The sequence below is a fragment of the Mastomys coucha genome, unplaced genomic scaffold, assembly GCF_008632895.1.
Source record: "Mastomys coucha isolate ucsf_1 unplaced genomic scaffold, UCSF_Mcou_1 pScaffold8, whole genome shotgun sequence".
Taxonomy (NCBI): domain Eukaryota; kingdom Metazoa; phylum Chordata; class Mammalia; order Rodentia; family Muridae; genus Mastomys; species Mastomys coucha.
The window spans coordinates 51,894,948-51,901,618 of NW_022196914.1; the positions used below are offsets into that span (position 1 = coordinate 51,894,948).

Sequence of the window (6,671 nt, forward strand, 5' to 3'; positions counted from 1 at the left end):
CCCCCCCCCACACACACGCCATTACAGGTTGCCAGAGATGAGAATAGAATGCTTCCAAAGGAGCTAGAGTTCATAGCAGTGCAGTCCGGACAAGTGGACCAATCTGTGTGTGGCAACAGACCCTATACACTGTGACCAGATCTACAGAGGAAGAAGTAGTTACAGCTATTTATTAAACAAGTCAGAATGTAACTAAGCTCTGGGCCAAACTCAGTATAAACAATTCCCATATGACACTCAGAGCAACCTTAATACATATTGAGTAGGATCATCTTGGTTGACAGTTGGTAGAACTGAGGCACAGAGAGGTTTAGAGACTTGCATTAAGAGCATACAGCTGAGAAATGATGGAGCAAGGGTATTCAAACCCATGTTGATGTGGTTCAGCAAATGGAGCTATAATTGGATTCCAGGAACATTAGCAAAGAGCCTCCCCCAAAGCAAAGGACAAATTGAAGAAGGAGTCGTGGTGGTGCTTGGAAACCAGGACTTGTCTTCTCTATGGCACGCCCAGCTTTAGGTATGCTGTAACGTCTGGGAACGAATAGGTAATTTGCAAGGTCATGCAGCACTAGGAGAGGAGGTAGAAATGCATCCATAACTATAATCTGCCAGGGGTTACAGGCACTGGGCTGTTGGCCTGAATAAACTCTGAGGGAAGAGGACCCTGGCCTCTAAGTATTATGGAGAAGAGAGCCATGATGAAAACGTATTACTAAAAAAATCTGCTGACGTGTGCCGTTTGTTTCCTTATTGTCAGCAGCACCGAGCGAGTCCTTTGGAACTCCAAGGAAGGTAAATCTGTGACTGAAAAGAGGAGGGGGTATTTTTCTCTTGCATGTCCTGTTCCCTCAAATTCTGCTAAATCAGTTTGGATACTGGAACAATGAACTAGAGTCAGACTCTTTAACATCTAAGTGGGCACTGATATTTTCTGTCCATTTTTTTTTCTTCTTCCTAAGGATATAAAAAGCTCTGGTCTGTAAGAGTGGGTAGAGGGCTAGGATGATTGTTGGCAACATGTAAAAGAGATCTTTAGAATCATTCATTCAACCAATGCATACTTATTGAGTGTGGTTGTGTCCTACATCGCGTGTGCAGGACTATAAAAGAGAAGAAAATAGATTAAGGGATGACTGAGGATGTGGGATTAAGCATCTTTTAGGGTGTTGTATTAGGCATCTTTTAGGGACTCTCAGAGAATATATCTCTGGAATGAACATTCCAGAAGTCTTGAATAATGAGAACAAGCAGAGGGAAAAAACATTCCAGGCAGAGGAAACAGTTAGGGCAAAGGCCCTGGGGCTGGCAACTGCAGAGAGGAAGCAGGACCTGAGCATCTGCAGTCAGCCACATTCAGACTCTGAAAAGCACATCTGAAGTAATCCCTGCGCACAGACGATGCCAGGAAAACACCCCAACCCTTAACTTCTGCTGCTCCTTTTCCTTATTATTACTGTTGTTCTTAGTAAGTAACTTAAAATTTCCATCTTATAAATTAATTTTAAAAAATTGCTTGGCGTATAAGCTGTCAGATAACAAAAATGCAATAACAAAGGTCATCGATAATAAGTAAAAGATATAGATGACAGGTTTCAAATCACCTTGGCGATGGCAGTTGTGAGGTTTGGAAATGAAAGGCTGAAAATCATGTACTATTTATTATTTTAATAAATCTGTCTTGATGTCAATGTAATCGAATGTTGCCACAAAATAATGGACTCTGCTGTTACCTAAATGTTGAGGCCAAGCTCTGATGTTTATTTCCAAGACAGGAGACATTGATCCCTTTACTAATAGAGTATTACAAGTTTATTATGCTAAGTAACCAAAGTAGATTTCATTGTTTGATTTGATGGATGTCGGTGCTGTCAGAGTTCAGAATGGTCTGGGTCCAGAAAGGACACTAGGATGAATATTTTTTCTCTCTCCTTAATTAGGCATCCTTGGAATTCACTCTAGGACAGAATCGATATGAGAAAAACTTTGGGATACTTAGTCTCCAGAATCTTTCTGTGGGCTCCCTGGGGATTGGGATTATTTGGCCCAAGATTGTTCTCCCTTGAGACCAAAAAGAGTCTGAGGCCAGACAGTGTGTGAGTTGGATGGGGCCCCACTGAGCTGGAAAAGCAACAGGAAATGTGATGAGAGGAAAAAAGACAGCTATAACAATAGAAGGAGGAAGTGAAGCCATAAAAACAAGAGAAGGAGGAAAAGTAACCGAGAATTACACAAAGGCCAAGAGGAAAGGAAAACCAGACAGAAGCTGACTATTAGCTAAATAACACAAGTCCTACAGGGAAGATTGCAGCCTGCTGACGGAGGGCCAGAGGACCTGGGCTTGGATTTTATATTTACCAGTCCCCAGAGGAAGGGCATGTGTGGACAATGATCTGATGAGTAAATGGGCAGAGAAATATCTAGCTTTCTCTTTTCCTAAGTGGAATGTGAATTGAAGGCTCCATATTCAGGTTTTATGCATCATGGGCTATACAGATGTAAATATTATCTGAAAGAGGAACAAACAAGATGAATGCAGAGGAGAGTCAACTGTTTCATTTAGTAAAGGAAGAAATGCATCTCTTTTAAATAGGGAAAAAGAAACAGACAGTTGTCAATCATTTCTCCTCTCAATATCTTACTGTGAGCCATAGTGTATCCTTCAAAGTAGTAAAAATGAGAAGCAATGAGGAGCCTGCCTAAGGACGAGGCTCTAAGGAAGCAGAGCGACTCAGGATTATTGCCCAATCAGAGGACTTAACTTCAAGAACCCAATCTATCCCAGCCCACAATATTGAAGCAATAGCTTATGCATCCTGGTCTTATGTGCTTAATCTAACCTGAATTCAGAGATGCTTGCTCTCTCAGAAGCTATGATACACAATGGACTAAATGTTACAAACAAGGGTGGTTGTCATGGTCTGTGTGACAGATTCCTGACAGATCATGATAAGGTAACCCGAGTAGAAATCATAATCTTGTCATTTACTAGTGTGTGAAAGACTCTTATAAAAATAATACCTATATTCAGGTGGATGCAGTTCACTCAGTGGAGTACCTTCCTAGCAATGTGTGAAGCTCTGCTGTTTGAATTTAGCCATGCATAAACTTGGCAAGAGTGGTGTGTACCCCTGTAATCTTAACCCTTTGGTGTTGGCATCTACTTCTGGATTAGAAGTTCAAGTTCATCCTTGGCTTCAGATTGAGGCTGGGGCCAGTCTAAGCTATGCGAGACACCATCTCAAATAAAACAGAACATGAACCAACAAATGAAAACCTACCTTAAAGTTGCTAGGAGAATTAAGTGAACTATTCAGTAGAAAGGTGCCTGGCATACTTAAAAATGTTTGCGTTAACACATGAATCTGCAGTATGGGATACAAGAATGGAATTTCTTACCTGGCTGAACAGTAGGGTGCTTTTAGAAATCTAACTGCTTTGGCTTTCAAAAATAGAGGTTTCCAGGGTAGCACATTCCCACTAAAGTTCCTTATTTCTTTCACATTTTATCTATTTTCCAAGAGTTAGGAGGAAAAAAGAAAAAAAGAGAAATGATTGAGGAAAACAGATGGGAGCAGGAAAGGGCAGAAGGGTGGAGGCTATGCTCAGTGTGGTCTGGGACTGTATACTGTGGTAATGCAATCTCTCTAACATTTACCCAGTTTTCTGAGGTAACACTGTGGCATATATTTCCTTGTGCTAGAAGTGACAAATACTTCCTTGAAGAAAAGCCCAACTATACAACAGAGCTGGCACCTCCTGAAAGGATATAAGCCTGTGGCCGAACCATCCTGAACACTGCTGATCCAGTTTAAAAGGATGCAGGATACAAGAGGAAGCAAAAGTAAGAGGAGGTTCAGATCTGGAGTTGATGTTTCCAGAAGAGTGGGAGGGAAAAAGCTCAGGCCTGGGTCATTCCTTCTCTGAAGAGAAGACCACACTCCTCCCTGGACCAGGTATTTCCTCACCACAATGTAGTTTATCTATCTTGCTTCTGGAAACAGGACCAGATTGACAAGCCAGGCCATGTGTTTCTGCTCCATTTTCCTTCCATCTCCTCCTTTTCAGCCTTCCTCTCCCTCCTTCCTCTCCTCCTTCACCAGCAGAAGCACGTGACCTGGAGAAACCGCAAGTTATAAGGGATCTCATAGCTGGGAAATATAGTAGTGTTTAGTGGTAGATCTGCCCAATCTAGGCGCATATTTTGTATTCATATTAATTGAGTTATGTTTTCCTTGCACGGGCTTATTTGGGTTGGAGATTTACCTCAACACCCACCTTTGGAACTTATGTTCAAAAAATAAGGTCTATGGAATCAGAAAACTTGATGACAATGACCGATAAACATTTTTTTTTTTTTTGTCTAATAATGAAACTATACCTATATCATCTAAAGATATAAAGGAATAATTCTGATGCATGGCAATCAGCACCCCAGAACCCGCACAAGTCCTCAGGGGCTACTGTACTTATGTATGATACATAAGATGTAACCCAATTGGTTTCAGAGATTTTTTTTTCCCCCTCTCAGACAGGATCTCATGAAGCTTAGGTTGGCCCTGGGCTGGATATGTAGTTGAAGATTGCCTTGAGCTCCTGGCTTTCCTGCCTCTCATTCCTGAGTGCCAGGATTACAGACATGTGGCACCATAGCTGGTGTGTGCAGTGCTGGGAATCAAAGTTAGGACTTGCTTCTGGCATGTCAAGCAACCATTCTACCAACTGAGCTACGCCCGTAGCTCTTCAAACGCTTGTTTGAGAATCCCTAAATATAGTATTTAAGTGCTCTCTATATCTCTGGCAAGTATGAGTGGCTAAATAAGATTGTTTATGGTAGGCAATAGGAAACAGTTTATTTGGTATAGCGTCTTTGCGGCCCCTTATTCTTCAGCTATAACTATGTAAGGAAGATCTAAGGGTGGGATAATTTGCCACAACCTACATATTTCCATTTCCAATAGAAGGGAGCACACTGTTGGGAAGGTGGCCCAGTCGGCCTCCTGATACTGGGGCTTTTGATAGCTTTGAGTCTGCAAAGACATGCTATAACCCTAAAAGGTGAAAGATTATTATGACAATTTAGGAATACACTAAAAAAACAATATGGTAACATCATTGAATCAAGAATACTCTTTGGCCGGGAGGTGGTGGTGCATGCCTTTTTAATCCCAGCACTTGAGAGGCAGAGGCAGGTGGATATCTGAGTTCAAGGCCAGCCTGGTCTACAGAGTGAGTTCCAGGACAGCCAAGGTGACACAGAAAAACCCTGTCTCGAAAAAAACAAAAAAACAAAAAACAAACAAACAAAAAACAGAACAAAAAAAAATACTTTTTGGCACACGTCCTTTTATATATTCCCAACATTTAATGACAAATCCCAGCTAGTGAACACTGTAACACTTGGAAATTGTTTTGTAAAATGTGCTAAAGTGTATGAAATTGCCATACATGGTAGTACAGTTTTTTTTGTTGTTTTTTTGTTTTTGTTTTTGTTTTGTTTTGTTTTGTTTTTGGCTTTTCAAGACAGGGTTTCTCTGTGTAGCCCTGGCTGTCCTGGAATGCACTCTGTAGACCAGGTTGGCCTGAAACTCAGAAACCTGCCTGCCTCTGCCTCCCAAGTGGGTAGTACAGGTTTTAATTAAAAATTTTTTCTCTTCATCTTCAGGCTATCTGTAATGTTTTATATCAGGGTAATTTTATTCCAAGTTACTAGATTTCAGATGGTTGCTGATATTAAGAAAAGACCAAAAAAGGGCTGCAGAGATGGCTCAGTGGTTAAGAATTGGTATCATTCTTGGAAAGGAACCAAATTCAATTCCCAGCACCCCTGTCAGGCTCAGAACTGCCTAGAACTCCAGCTCTGGGGGGATCCAACACCTCTGGTATCTATGAGCTGCTCCACTTACATGAACATATCTACATACAGACTCATATATGTGATTAAAAATGAAAAATATTTTTAAAAAGAGAAAGACTAGGTTTTTAGAGTGGAACTGTTAGAGCTGGTTGATCCGAACTCTCCCTCCAAAACCCATTGGTCAGTGTTTATGAATATGTAGGTTGTAATTTTAAAAATCCAGAGCAATAGGTTAAGTAAACAGTCATTGACTCAGATTAACAAATGTTAAGCCACCATCAGTGTGTGAAATGATAATTGGAAGCCCTTTTCATCTCATTCTTGTCTAAAGAACTGAATTTGCACAGTATCAAAGCTGCAGATTCTCTCCTGCAACCCCCCTTCACAGCCTTCCCCCACGTCTATGGCATTTGAATATTTAGTGACTCCCAGCCTGCTGGTCTATTGCCCCGGAGTGAACTTTCATAAGGTAGTTTGAGTGACAAAAAATAAAAAATAAAAAATAAGTAAATAAATCTCAGAGTCTGCTCACATTCCTCCGTGGAATAGTCACTTCTAAGAGAAAGAGGTGTGGCTTTGTGGTCTGGGATGCTCAGCCAGGAACATGGGGTTCTCTTATAGGAATTAGTTTTGTTTGTTTAGTATCTCAGATCACGCTAACAATTTTTTGTCAGGACTCAGTTTATTCAGTTTAGAAAACAGGTTATAAAAATCTAGTTTACTAAATATTGAGTACTAATGAACACATTAAATGTTTTGTGATAGAAAAGGATGTGAGAACAACTTAGTTTCTTTTCTTTTTTTTTTTTTTTTT

The 6,671-nt window shown here is 40.7% G+C and overlaps 1 long non-coding RNA gene across 1 annotated transcript in view; it reads left to right on the plus strand.

Annotated features, from left to right (window-relative positions):
* The window catches only part of LOC116083624, a 4,256-nt gene extending 234 nt beyond the window's left edge, over nt 1-4,022 (plus strand). Inside the window, exons 2-3 of the long non-coding RNA XR_004115809.1 lie at nt 761-795; nt 3,704-4,022. This is a non-coding gene — a long non-coding RNA (uncharacterized LOC116083624). The remainder of the gene's footprint in view (nt 1-760; nt 796-3,703) is intronic.
* Nucleotides 4,023-6,671: the final 2,649 nt, after the last annotated feature.